This window comes from Sturnus vulgaris, chromosome 3, assembly GCF_052056855.1.
Source record: "Sturnus vulgaris isolate bStuVul1 chromosome 3, bStuVul1.hap1, whole genome shotgun sequence".
Taxonomy (NCBI): domain Eukaryota; kingdom Metazoa; phylum Chordata; class Aves; order Passeriformes; family Sturnidae; genus Sturnus; species Sturnus vulgaris.
The window spans coordinates 6,842,856-6,856,922 of NC_142245.1; the positions used below are offsets into that span (position 1 = coordinate 6,842,856).

The 14,067-nt window shown below is 56.2% G+C and overlaps 1 protein-coding gene and 1 long non-coding RNA gene across 8 annotated transcripts in view; one reads left to right on the top strand and one right to left on the bottom strand.

Annotated features, from left to right (window-relative positions):
- Positions 1-126: 126 nt before the first annotated feature.
- LOC148224167 (uncharacterized) overlaps positions 127-14,067 on the top strand; it is a 58,135-nt gene continuing 44,194 nt past the window's right edge. For 2 of the 6 annotated variants that reach the window (XR_015802112.1, XR_015802115.1), the window contains exons 1-2: positions 4,255-4,776; positions 5,115-5,374. The gene's annotated coding sequence lies outside the window, so the exon portion shown is untranslated. Of the gene's footprint in view, positions 277-4,254; positions 4,777-5,114; positions 5,375-14,067 lie in introns of those variants that run through there. The other 4 variants (XM_088160853.1, XR_015802113.1, XR_015802111.1 and 1 more) reach the window with 4 other exon arrangements.
- LOC148224168 (uncharacterized) lies at positions 284-4,106 on the bottom strand. 2 transcript variants are annotated; one of them, XR_015802117.1, is made up of 3 exons: positions 3,249-4,106; positions 2,188-2,720; positions 284-857 (listed from the first exon to the last, which is right to left on the bottom strand). It is a non-coding gene; the product is annotated as an uncharacterized LOC148224168 (long non-coding RNA). The 2 variants fall into 2 exon arrangements; XR_015802116.1 differs by having other exon boundaries at positions 284-2,080.

Sequence of the window (14,067 nt, forward strand, 5' to 3'; positions counted from 1 at the left end):
GCCCCGCGTTGCCATGGGAACGGGCGGGCGCGGCCTGCGCCGCCCACAGGCGCCTCGGCCGCGTTGGGGGCGTTTTGTTTTTATTTTTTTCTAATCATTATTTATCGCTGCCCCGTCTGTCAGCACCACGCGGTTCCCGCGGGTGTTGCTGTTGGCCCAGATGAGCCCCCGGCTCGGTGCTGGAGGCCTCGCGGGGCGGGGCAGGATCGGCGTCCCTGGAAACGGGGGAAATTTCCATAGCGCCGTGCCGAACAATAACTGCGAGCTGCTCAACAGGTACCCGTGGCTTTTCCCCACTTTATTGTACACCGTGCTTAAAAAACAAACAAACACAAACCGATCCCTCGTCCTCTGGAGTGCCCCTGTGTCCCCCTGGTGCTGTCACCTCTCCAAAATTCATGTGGGAGGAGCCACAGTCACCTCCAGCCCCTCATTCACATCTCCAGCTGGAGAATGAAAACAGAGCGCCCGCCTTTCATTTTCCAGATAAAAAACTTCGATCCCTTTGAAAGGAAGTTGCCAAATGAGCGCTTAAATTCCAGGGCCCCAATAAAACCTGAATGCCGCGGGAATAATTGAAATGAACAAGAAGCGACACATCAATAGACAAAATTGCGGAGAGCAGCGAAATGCTTAAGCGTAATTAGCACGGCAATCAGCGTACAATTAGTGCGAGATCCTCACAGTAATTACCCTTCCTTAGAACTTCTGGCCGAGGACGGGCACATGAAAGCCCAGCTGGAGGCTCAGCCTGGGGACATGCCCTGGCTTTGGGGGGATCGGGGCTTTTGGGGGCTCCTAGGCTGGGCTTGGTGATCCAGCAGCGTTCCCGGTGTTGCCAACCTCCATCTGGGCTCCTGGGATTTAAACACAGAGTAAAAAGCTCTGTGGAATGGGTGTCCCCACAGTAGCCCGGCTCAGTGTCCAATGGCCGGCTTAACAAAGCCTGGCCCGAGTCGGAGCTTTCCCACTCCAGGGACGCCCAGCAGAGCATTTGGGAGCCTTTCAGTATTGCATTCCCCTCGGGTCCTGAGCCCACTGGAAGCCTTATTCCCAACCTGCACTTTTAGGGTTTGGTGCAAAGGGGCCGATGGTCCCTGAGCCCCTTTCATCTCCTGGGCAGCCCTGGCAGGATTGTTTGTCACTGTGGGGCTCGAGGATCTTGACCCACAGCCAGGGCTCAGGATCCTGCTTTTCATTTAACCAAAAGTAAGGAAATAGGGAATCTTTCTCACTCCCTGTTTCCCACTTTGCTCCGTGCCTCGGTGCTCACGGCAGCCCCCGGGCTCATAATTGACTCGAGAATAATCTCCATCCTCCCGTCCCTGATAAGGAACGTGGTCCCTTCCCTGAAAGCCTACAAAGAGGAGTGTTTTGTTTGTGCTCTCCCCGCAGTACTTCACACTTCTTTTAGATTGTTTTAATTTAATTTCGATGTAATCTGATAAGAGCTGTAAAACTGTCAAAGGAAGCCGCCTCCTTCTGTCGCATTAAATCCACACTTTGAACGAAATGGTGGCTTTGTCCCCAGTAGCTGCCAAACCAAAGCATCTCTCGATTCCAGCACGGGGATTGATGTGCACTAATCTGAACAGCTTTTTCCGTTTAGGGAGGCAGCCACGTGTCCTTTAACATCCCCCTTTTCCTCCTGGACGTATCCCAGAGCTTGTGGGGTTGGCCTCCTACCTAGCAGAGACCCCCTGGCAGGCTCTCCCAGTTTTCCAGGGCAATTCATCCCCGTGCTGCACATGCCTGCTGTGGGGATGGGAAACTCTTTCCAAAGCAGGATGTGTTGGGAAGAGGTTTTCCCTCTCTGTGCCTGGGTGATCCCTGAGATCCCACAAGCCAGGGCAGAGCCGAAAGCATTTGCTTTTCTTTTTTCTCAATGAGACGCACAACACAGGCGCCGGTAACTGTGTGGAAACATACAGGGAATTGACACAACGCCCAACGCGAGTCCTTTTTGTTAATGACTCAAGCCCCAAACGCAGAGCACTAATAACACACCAAAGAGCAGAAAAAGCAGTGAGCGATCTCAGCAGAGCAGCGGTGAGGATCCATTTCCTGTCAGGGCCAATGCCTGGCAACAGCAATTAGCGTGTTGAATTTAATGTTCACATTTTAATACGTTTCAATGTAGCAAAATGCTGTTGTTAAGCGGTACAGTTCCTCCAAACCTGTTATTACCGGTGTCTGATGCACAAGCGGCACACACCACGCCTGGCCTCGGGTCTGCTGCCTCCGGGCAGGTGACAGAGTTCCTCCAGCAGGAAGGACACAAAAACCTGGAGACCGCAGCAGTTCACAGCATGTCACGTTTATTAGAAATGTAAGGGCCTTAGCCAAAGCCCAGTGACATAATGGAAAAGCCCCTAGGCACGTCACTGTCCGTGGATTTTGGATTAATCCTGGAGAATTGAGATATATAAGCACCTACCACTGATAGGAACGAGCCCCAGAAACGGCACGGCACAGGGAGGGGCCTGCTTTAGAGACCATTTTCCAGGAAGCTCCCTTCCTTCTCCAGCCATCTCCAAGTGCTTTTCCAGTGTCCTGTGCAGCACAGGAGGCTCCCCGAGCAGAAGGGAGCAGGTGTGGCACGAACGAGGCTGTTCCAAGGCCGAGCATCCAGACAGGAGGTCAGGGAGATGTCAGGTCTCAGTGGCTCCTGTGACCAGGCTGTAAACATGAGGAGTCTCCATTCAGGTGTCTGCTGCTGCCTGAAGAGGAAAGAGGACATTGACAGTGTTGAGTCTCCCCATCCCTGGAGAAATGAGAACTGAATTTGGGTTTTCTGAGGCCTGAATTCGAACCACCCACAGCCAAAGAGCTCAACTCTCATCTTCCCTGAAGGCATCTACACCTCACACTCGGGAGCTCCTTCAACTTCTGCTCCTCAGGCTGGACCAGCTGCGGTGTGTTTCTGTTCAGGAGAGGCTGTTTTGGCTCATTCTGGACCTTGTCCTTCGGGCCTGCAGTGCCCACACCTCACGCAGGAGAAACGGCTCACGGCACACAGCCAAGCTCAGTGCCACGAGTGTCCCTTGGGGTGCCATGGGGACCAGGGTGCTGCTCAGCTGCAGCACGACCTGAGGGGACAGAACCTGGCACCAGGCAGAGCGTGCCACGGGCCCCACGAGCTCCCTTCCTCGCAGGTGTGGGATGAGACCGTCCCTGGGGGCTCTCAGGATTCCCTGTGCTGCAGAGAAAAAAAGGGGGCACTGCGCTGCACCCACACCGGGTCCTACCTCGCCTCCAGCATGCCGTGCCCTGCAGCAAGCTGTGTTTTTGCCGGGATCCTCTTTCAGGAGAACAGCACCTTCATGGCCACGCTGTTCCCTCTGCTGTCCTCTCCTCAGGCTCGGCTCCAGGCCACTCCATCCCTCTCCAGCTCACTGCTTGCTGCTGCTGCTTTAAAGGACACACATCTATCAGGCTCTTCCATTAATAAATGACTGATCTCATGCACAGACAGAAAGACTGGAAAAGTTTAGCTTCTACAAGTCATGAAAAATTAAAGGGAGATTATAAAATAACCAGCGAATTCTTTTAACTGATCTAGACATTTTCCCGTCAGTCCCGCGGTTCGGAGCCATCGCTTCTGCAGAGCTGCTGCCTGCATTGGCAGGCCTGGGGCGTTTGGACAAGGTGAAAAGCCTGGAGGATCCCAGCTCCGGGCTCAAAGGGATGTGTGTGGCCCATTGTGTGGTTTGATTAATGAAGCCTTTGCACAGCGAGATAATGCCGTGTTTGCCGTGCCGGGGACGCTGCTGCGCAGCACAAATATCACAGCTACGAGGAATATTCGACACGATAACAACAGCAACGAGCCCATCTATGTACGACTGGATTCCGCCCAAAAACGCCTCAAATGATATTTGTTTATTTCCTAATTGTCAGCCACTTCCGTGCACTCAGGTTCAACAAGTGCTCCAGGCTCCAAGGGTTTGAAACAAAGGGAAGCACTTGGGCGAGCCGTGCGGTTCCTGGCGCCAGGAGCCGGGATTTGGCGGCACGGGCAGCGGCTCTCGGGACAGACACACGGACAAAGAGGATCTCTGGAGGATCTCCTCTCACCCCCGCCCCCAAACCCTGCCCAGCACGCCTGTGTCACCTGCGGGTCAGCAGCGACTCCGGGATACAAAAGATGCGGATCGGCAAAAGGGCCACGCGGGAGGAGAGCAGCGCAGAGCCCCGCGCCCAAACGCAGGGGACCCCGAGCTGCTGCTGGGCAGGGCTCGGCTGCTGCCTCTGTTCCAGCCTCGCTTCTGCGGGGGCCTGGAGCTGAGTGCCCCGACCTGGGAGTGCTGGCTTGCCTTTGGGCCAGCCCAGGTCTCAGCTGGGGCAATCCCTGCACCCCGCCTCTCCCGATCCTCCAGTGCTGCGAAATCCAGGTTTGAGTGGACATGGTATTTTTCCACTTCCACCCCAAACCACCGTGCTGGTTTGTTGTGACTGATTAGGCGCTTTCCCCCAGTCCTGTGCCGAGGATTGTTCTGGTGGTGAATGAAAGGACCCACACACATATCAAGTGTTCATTTGTTTGTAAAAAGCGGGAGAACAAGCACAGGACTAGTGAATGAATTAAGCTGTGTCTGCTCGGAGCTCGGCACCCCTGGGCCCTGCACTCCATTCGCAGCACAACAAACAGAAATAGCAACCTGAGGCTGACAACAAGGCTTGAGCAAAGATGGAGAGATCCCCCCACAGCACGTTTTGACAGTGCTCAAAACCGCGTTTCTCACCTACCTGCGAGGCAGTGTGGGGCAGACACAGGTGGGCAAAGCTGGGGCTCGCTTCCAGGCGTCGGGTCCCGAAGGCTTTGCCCGCTTGCAGACTCACAAACCGCACAAACCAGCCTCTCCCGGCGGCCGGGGGGTGACCTGTGCCCTGTGCTCGTCAGGACGTGACCCGAGAGAGGCGCCTGACCCCGAGCATTGTCCTCCCGCCGCTCCCCGCAGTGTCCCCGCTGGTTCAGCACAGCCACCTCCCGCCGTTACCGGTGCAGGGCAAACCCCGGTGCCGGCGGGCACAGAGCTGCCCCAGCCGGGACACTCCTGAGCGCCCCAGCCCGGAGTCTCCCTCCCTCAATACTCGCATTATTTCTTTTGCAGGAGGAGCGCGTTTGTTCTCTGTGCCCGAAGCGCCGGGGACGCGCTGGCGGCCGGGGCGAAAGGCTGACAAAGAAAAGGAGGAAAGGGGAAAAGCCTCGTCCCGGTACCCGCAGCTCCGGACGGAACCCCGGCCGCCTCCGGACGCCCCCGATGGAATTTGGGGAGCAGCTGCGGGACCGCCGCAGCCGGAGCGTTCGGTCCCCGCTGCCGCAGCGGCCACGGAGCGAGCCCGGACTCCCGCCCCGGAGACCCCTGCCCAGGTAGGTGCCGCTGGCTTCGCCCCCGCCTCCCGTCCCTTTGGGTTTTTCCCCCCATCGTTTCCCTCGAGCCATTGAATTCGGGCGATTTTACCATCGGGCAGCGCCGCGGAGAGCGGGGGCCGCCGCTCCATCCGCTGCCCGGGGATCCAGAGGGAAGGCAAGCCGAACGCAGGGAGGGCAGTGACCGCGGGGAGGGCAGTGACCACAGCCGGCGGTGACCGCAGGTACCGGTGACCTCAGGCAGGGCTGAGCGGGCGCGGCGGGGCAGGACCGGGGCTGGTCCCGGAGCCGCGGGAGGTCGCCCCGGAGCCGCCAGCCTGTGCCGGGCTGAAGAGATGCAGAAGGGTCGGCTCGGAGCGCCGCTGCCCGCCGGGGCACGGAAGGGGCCGCGATCCCTCTCCCCGTCCCCCCGCCGGTCCCTTCCTTACCTGCGCTCCGGGCTCGGCTCCCTCGCCGCTCCCGCCGAGGCGCGGGCAGGCAGCAGCCACAGGGAATTTAGGGTGTTCCCGAAGCCCTGCCGCCCTTCCCGAGGGGGGTCAGTGGCGGGGATGCCTCCCCCCGGCCCCGGGATCCCCCCGGTCCTCCCCCCGTATCGATTCCAGTCCGGCGCTGGCAGCGTTTAGGCCGGGATTGGGGGATAATGGGAATATCATCTGGAGACAATTACCTTTGGAGCGCGCTCGCTTCTCCTCCCAGACACTGTTATTTGAGCAATAGGATCATTTGATTTCATATCGCACTAAATAACCCCCGGCCGCCGCAAATTGCCGCCTTCTCAACAGCCACCCCTTGGAATAAATTGCACAGCGACTCCTTGGGCTCCGGCTTCTTCTTCTTCTTCTTTTTTTTTTTTTTTCTTTTTTTTTTTTCCTTATTTCCCCCCCTCCTTTTTCTCCTCAGCAGAAGAGTATTTCGGGAGAAGCAGGGACGGAGGCCCAATGCTGGTGGATAAACTGCATCCAGCAAAGCTCCAGCTCTCTTAATAAACCAAGCCCTACCCGCACCACTTTTTCCTCGTGTTTTTCTCCCCCTCCCTCGTCTTTTTTTTTTTTTTTCTCCCTTTCTTTCCATCTTTTATTTTTTTTCCTTTTTTTTTCTTTCTCCCCCTGTAAAGCAGTTTTTGCCCCGCTGGGTCCCGCCGACGCCAGGGCTGGATGTGCCTTTAAGGCTCTGTCAGCGCTCGCCTGATAATCTGGTCATCGCCGGCCTCATTAGATCCGTATTAATGTCAGCCACGGATTGCTAATTAGATTTGCGGGATAAATGAAATTACCCGAGTGGGCTGCGTGGGAGGGGGACTGCAGTCTCACAGCGCTTCCCTGCATTTACGCGGGGGAAAAAATCCGAAAGGCAAAACGAAAAGGAAAGGCATGGTTTTATTTTCCGTTCTGTTCTCCCTCCTTCCCGCTGAGCTGCATCCCCTCCTCAGGCTCACTGTGACAGGCAGTGACCAAGGAATTGCCCGAAGTGCTCCGTGCCCAGGGATCCCGCTCGCCTTGGATTCCTGGATGCCAGGGAGCAGCTCTGGGGTGAGCACAGAGGGACAGACCACGGCGTTATTCATCCTGTTTATTTTTCTTATTAGAAATGGGATGAAAGAGCAGGGCCCGGCGCCGGCTGAGCAACGCTCACACAGCCCCAATTAAACGCTGCCCGGACCAGGCCTTTCTCCATATTAGAAACCCAGCTCTGTTTAACGAGGACCAATTAAACCCTGCTTCATTTTACCTGGCGTCTCACAATAGACCTGAGAGCAAATTCCCTTTCTCCTTCCCCGGTAATTACGGGCAGAATCAGCCCCGCTGCCGGGGCAGGGAGCCCTCCCCGATAACCCACCTGGATCCCAGCGGGGCCAGGGGCCCCTTCCTGCCCCAGCCCCACCAAAGCAGGGCCAGGATCAGCCCAGGCCTCCAGTCCTCTGGCCCTGCAGCCCACCGCGGTGCACAGGGCAGAGGGGGGCCCCTCCTGGGGAAACATGTGCAGCTATTCCAGCCCGGCTCTGGCCTCCATTCCCAGGCCTCCCCTGAGCACCCCACTATGGTAAAATTTTGTCTCCCTGGGATGTCTCCCAGGGGACATCGCTGCAAGCAGGACATTCAATTAAATAATCCTGGCCCTTTGCTTCTCCCACAAATAAATGGCTTTTTTTCCTCCCACAAATATTTCCTTTCCCAAGTTCCCTTTCAAAAGGGGGAAAAAAAAAACCAACAAACCAACAAAGAAACAAGACCCCAAACTGGAGAACAACAGGAAACAAAGGAGAGGGGGGGAAAGAAAAGAAAGAAACTGTTCTCCTTTCTTTTCCCTGTGTGCAGGGTAATTGATAGGCTCTATCAGAGGTCAGGATTTGCATAAGAATTAAGAGCAGTAAATTAATTTAATATTCCATGCACATCTCCAATTATTCCTGCAGACCTTTGTCTCCGCGGCTGGCAGAGAGAAGGTTCAGCTGCTCTTCAACCAAACAACATCTGTGCAGTTAATAATTTGATAAACAGCTCATACAAATAGTTTCTGAATTATCTGCCAACCCAATGACTATTCAGTTTGGAAACACTCGGCGAGGGCTGCGCCCGCGGCTGCCGAGCCCCGGCTCGGGGATGCTGCTGTGGGGGCAGAGATTCACCCTGTGAATCCCTAAAATACCGGCAGCCCTTTGCAACAAAACCCCAGCCAGAACGATAGGAGAAATAAGCCATTAGCAGTAATTAATAAGGGCCCGCCCTCCCCGGTGTGTGGATCCGTGTGAGGTGCTAGAGGAACGCTTGGGTTCAGTGATCTTAGAGGGCTTTTCCAACCTTAACAATTCCATGGTTCCACGGCTGCCTGGGCCGTGGTTCCTGCAGCACTCTCAGGCCTGACCTTAAGTTAGAGTGGCAAAGAGCTCTCCTGGCGATGGCACTGCTCCTCACACCCCTCGGGCATTAAGCATCACTCCAAAATTAATAAGAAGTTGATTTTTAAAAGATTATGAAGTTCTCCAGGCTAAAGGAAAGGTTAATGCACTTCTCCATAGTCATACAACTTTCATGCCTGCCGTCACAAAGAGCCGATTTTTTCCTCCCATTTCAAAGGAGAATGTACACCGTGGACAGAAATCCAGAGACAGGGACACAAACAGAAGCGAAGGGATGGGGTGCCAAATTTGGAGGGATGTCTGGGCCTTGATAAACCACTGCAGGCTTATCACAGCGAAAATAAGGCCAGACCTTGCAGCGAGGCCGTGGGACAGGCCAGAGCCGGTACCTCCCCCTCCCCGGGGGGAGGGAGATCCCACATTTTGGGATTTGAGCTCCCGGGCTCCATTCCCGCTGTGCCAGCCCGCGCTGTTACCTGGCTCCGGAGCTCACCGTGGGGAATCAGCCCTCTGAATATTCAACACCGGCAGCTCCAAGGCTGCCCAGAGCCAGGGATTTGCAAGGAAATGGAGGCTTTTTCCCTTCCTTTCCAAAATTCAGAGCAATGCGCCGTGCTGTCTCTGGAGCCTGGGGCTGCTCTGACCAGAGTGTGTATTTTGCCTCAGCTCTAATTAAACAAGCACATATCCCAGTTTTTATTTCGGAAGCTAATCGTGCTGTTCTAAGGAATTCTAATCCCTCTTTTTCCAGCCCCCAATTCCCAACACTTCATGTTGTGAGGAGGGAATTGGACCCTGAGCTGTTTTCTGTCCCCCAGCACGGGCACCCCTTCCCCCTGACGCATTCCTACGGTTTGGGAGCCCAGGGCCTGGCACGGCGGCTTTTGGGATTGCAATGATGCAATGCTGGCTCTGGAGAGCAGGATGCTGGGGATGTGGCTTTTCTGGGGCTCTGGGTTCACTCTTGAAGCTCTTTTTAGCCCTCCTGGCCCCTGGATTTAACCCCAGCAAGGAGCTTTCAGCGCCAAGGGGCGCCGGGCAACTTGATTAACGTCGTCAGAGCTCCGGGCATTGAGTGCCACATCAGTGTGTGAACATTTTCTCGTATTCCAGCTAGGCCACAGCCCCCACGGACACCCCGGCACTGCCACACCAGCCACATCTGCACGGAGTTTCACAGCCACCCCACCACCACCAAAGGCAGAAAAATCCAAACCCCAGCCTGCGGGTGCCCGGAATCCGCCGTCCCAGCGCCGCTTTTTGGCACAGAAGGTCTCCCTTTAGGGACTCGCCCGTCGAGCCGCCGTGCCACTCTTTTCTTTATGGAGCCCCAGAAGTGTCTGTAATGAGAGATTAAAATAGTAGTCGTGCCCCGTGATTTATTTCTGAAGTTCTCGCGTCCCCGCGTGCGTAAATAGCGCGGGGATGAATAACACAGCGCAATATATTAACGGGGGGGAAAGCAAAGAGGGACGGGGAAGGGGGAAATGGTAAGTTATGGGGTCTTTGGAGGCAGGGCAGGGGGAGGCTGAGCACGGGGGGCCTCGCTCCTGCCTTCCCCAACGCCGATAAATCAGCGGCCTCGCCGGAATAAAATATGCCGGGTGCCTGCGGCGGGGCGGCACGCGGTGCGGGAGCGCAGGCCACGCAGGCTGACTGCAAATGGGGTGGGCCAGCAGACGCCGCCATAAAACACCCCCTCGCCTCCCCCGGCTGATTATCCACCTCATGCATAGCAAATGACGGAGCCTCCGGCGCCGGCGAGGTGAAAAAATAAAATATTTACAGACTGACAGGCTAATGGACACTTTGCCAAAGAGCCGTTCGAAAGAAGTAGTAAATGGGCCCGTGCTGATGCAGGGCAGCGGGCCCGGTCAGGGATCAGGACACACGGCACCGGATCGGATAACATCTAATTGGCAGGTCACATCCAAATGAGTGTAGTCATGCATCATCCGGAAGGCTTTCTGCTGCTTATAAAGACACTTGTAAACAATTCAGCCGCTGAACATGGCAATAATATGTTGATCCGGCATGTAATGAGGTGTTCCTGGAATCAATAAACTAGTCATGAAGAGCAGGGAGCAAGGTCAGCGCCTGCCTTTTTGATGACCTTTGCTGGCTGGTGAGGACATCATATACTCTGAAGAGGACTTTTCTCATATTGCAGAAGGCGCCGAGTGTCAGAACTTCCATTCGCAGCAAGCAAATGAACAGCCGGGCTCTGCATGCTAATGAAGTCCAGGCTATTTTCCACCTTTTCATCTGCACATTATGCTCTTGACTTTGGAGAAGGTGGGAATTAGGTTGGACCCTCGTGTCAGACTGCCTGATGGCTCGGCTCCGGAAAACTGGTAATTGAAGCTGATGACTGATGCGGAGGAGGCCTGAATTTGGAAATAAACAGTTTCAAGCACTGCATGTCATTTCTAGAGAGACTGCTGAGTGAATGGAAATGAGCTCCGTTTCGCCGATCTAATGCAGTTTCTCAGCAGGAAAAACACCGTCTTTGAGACAACAATGCCAATCAGTGAGATTTAAATGTCCTGGCCATAATGTAAGGAATAGCACCTGCCTCGGCAAACAGCACTTAGGGAAATGCTGCCCCGCATCGGGGCCTGCGACTCCTCTCCAGCCCCCAGTGCCAGGCTGGAGGAGCTGGGACGCTCCGAGGCCACCGGGGAGGGCACGGCACACACCGTGCTCGGCCGTGGCCGTGGAAAGGCCGCTGGTGACACCGAGGAGCGTGGCTTTGGGCCACCCTAGCTGAACATGGCGCTGCCCCACTGAGCTGCTCCTCCCCGGCACGCAGAGGAGAAATCCTGCTGGCCACAGCCCCACAGCCGCTCTCCTTACCTCAGAGCGGCCGCACACAGATGAAAAAATGGGATTTCTAGACAGGGCACCCCAAGGCCTGTCTGTTCAGCCTCGGCTCTGGACATCCCAGCAGCTGGGAAACAACACTGGAAATGTTACAAACCCTCCCCAAGTCCTGCCTTGCGTGCTGGGGTAGAAGCGGCCTCGCTGAGGCTTCCAGGGCTTTGAGGTATTTCCTTCAGACACAGAATCCCGGCCTGACATGGAAAGACCTTTAAGTCCATCTCATTCCACCCCCTGCCACGGGCAGGGACACCTCAGAATTTCCCAGGTCGCTCCAGGCCCCGTCCAAGCTGGCCTGGAAGGCTCCCAGGGGTCCAGGGGCAGCCACAGCTTCTCCGTGCCCCACCCCGTGTGTCCCCTCTGCGGGTCCCCCCAGGCACAGGCAGCATCAGGACTCGCCCGGCCCCTCTTTCCCTCTTCCACCCAGCAGTGCTGGAGGTACCAGGTGGGGGCTGCTGCAGGCAGGGGCTCCCCAGAACCCCTCATGCCCCCGAGCAGAGCCCGCTGGGGTCAGGGTCCCCCCACATCGCACATCCCACACCCCGCTGCCGAAAGGCGCCGGCTGTGGCCGTCCCCTGGAGGTGGCTGCATCAGGAGCGTCAGGGTGTGTTTGTGTAATAGTTTGCAACCCTTCAACATGAAAGGATGGAGACGGATGCGAGTTATTATTATGAAAATGAACCGAGCAACAGACAAAAATATTCAGGAGATGTAATCTGCGTCCCTACAATGCGCTCGCCGAGAAGAGCACTTGGCAGACAGGAGAGTCGCCGTCAGATACATTGCCTTTTGTTAAATTGCTTTTGCTCTGACAATGCCTTTTAAAACCACATGCAATCTTAATTTAAAATACCCAATACCTCAAGGTATAGGGGCCCAGTGCCGCTTTCCAGCTCGGGATTTGTCCAAAACGATTCCCTCGGCTTAATACTGCTATTCCTCATTTTAATCACACAACAAACGTGGGAGCCTCAATTCGCTTGTAAGAATCCACGGACCCGATCCGAACATCACTAAAAATCAGCGGGGAGCAGATTGGTTCCCCTGCCTGCCACCTCACTGCTGCCCAAATCCCGGGAAGCTTTGCCCAAGGAGGGGGCCGCTGTCTCCCTGAGGGGCAGCTTTGGCACACACGACGGGCGGAAAGCAAAGCTCAGCTTTCCCATCCTTTTGGAAAATGGTTAATGGTGAGGAAATGCCGAACGTGGCAGGGCAAGGCACTATTGCATTTTTATTTCCAGAGACGGAGGGGTGGAGAACAAACCCCCAAGCAAACCAAGCGACACTTGCTGGTCACCACTCCCTTCTCCTCCCTGGCACGGAGCACGAGGGTTCTGCTGCGGGTGCCAGCCCTGCACCGCTTCACTCAGCACTCAGTAGAACACCCCACGCTGCCTCAGCGGCCCCTGGGTGCCAGATTTAGCCCCTGCCCACGGGAGCTGGGAGCCCTGAGGCTCGTGGTGGCATTTTTGAGGCCATCCGTGAGGAAGGGCAGGTGTGTGTCCAGGCACGACGCTGGCCCCGGGCTCAGCCCATCCATCAGAGCTCCTGCGGCCTCCCACCTCCACAGATAACCTCCTTCCCTATGCTAATTCCCTCAGAACATTATGCACACTGTTTATATTTCTGTACAGCCAGAACAGGCTGCTGACACAAATCAGCCATTAGCCATTCACGCTGAGGAGTCTCCGCTAATTGTGCAGAATGTAATTAGTGATTATGTAATATCTAAGCTCTTGCAACTGTCATTAATGTCCACTATTCACCAGAGATAGTTCTTACTGAATTAGGGAATGATTACTGCATGCTAAATCTACTTAATCCTAAATATGCTAATTAACACCGCCTGCACTTTAGACAGTGGTTAAAAGCACTAGTCACCTCAAAAAAGGCTCTGATACACCAGAACCCAAATTGCTTGCCATGGATTTTCCCTCAAAAGGTAAATTTGTTTAATTAAATGCTGTAGTAAACTGTTGGGCACAGCCCTTGATTAGTGCAGCCCAAAGAGAGGCCTTCTGGAATGATCTCCTGAGGTGCCACTGCAGGGCAGCGATGCTCCTGCAGCATCCTGGGTGTCCTGCAGCACCCTGGGTCTCCCTGCAGCACCCTGGGTCCCTCTGCAGCACCCTGGGTGTCCTGCAGCACCCTGGGTCTCCCTGCAGCACCCTGGGTGTCCTGCAGCACCCTGGGTCTCTCTGCAGCACCCTGGGTGTCCTGCAGCACCCTGGGTGTCCTGCAGCACCCTGGGTCTGTCTGCAGCACCCTGGGTCTCTCTGCAGCACCCTGGGTGTCCTGCAGCACCCTGGGTCTCTCTGCAGCACCCTGGGTGTCCTGCAGCACCCTGGGTGTCCTGCAGCATCCTGCAGCACCCTGGGTCTCTCTGCAGCACCCTGGGTGTCCTGCAGCACCCTGGGTCTGTCTGCAGCACCCTGGGTCTCTCTGCAGCACCCTGGGTGTCCTGCAGCATCCTGCAGCACCCTGGGTCTGTCTGCAGCACCCTGGGTGTCCTGCAGCATCCTGCAGCACCCTGGGTCTGTCTGCAGCACCCTGGGTTTCCCTGCAGCACCCTGGGTCTCCCTGCAGCACCCTGGGTGTCCTGCAGCACCCTGGGTCTCTCTGCAGCACCCTGGGTCTCCTGCAGCATCCTGGGTGTCCTGCAGCACCCTGGGTCTCCCTGCAGCACCCTGGGTGTCCTGCAGCACCCTGGGTTTCCCTGCAGCACCCTGGGTCTCCCTGCAGCACCCTGGGTCTCTCTGCAGCACCCTGGGTCTCTCTGCAGCACCCTGGGTCTCCTGCAGCACCCTGGGTCTCTCTGCAGCACCCTGGGTCTCCCTGCAGCACCCTGGGTGTCCTGCAGCATCCTGGGTGTCTGCAGCACCCTGGGTCTCTCTGCAGCACCCTGGGTGTCCTGCAGCACCCTGGGTCTCTCTGCAGCATCCTGGGTGTCCTGCAG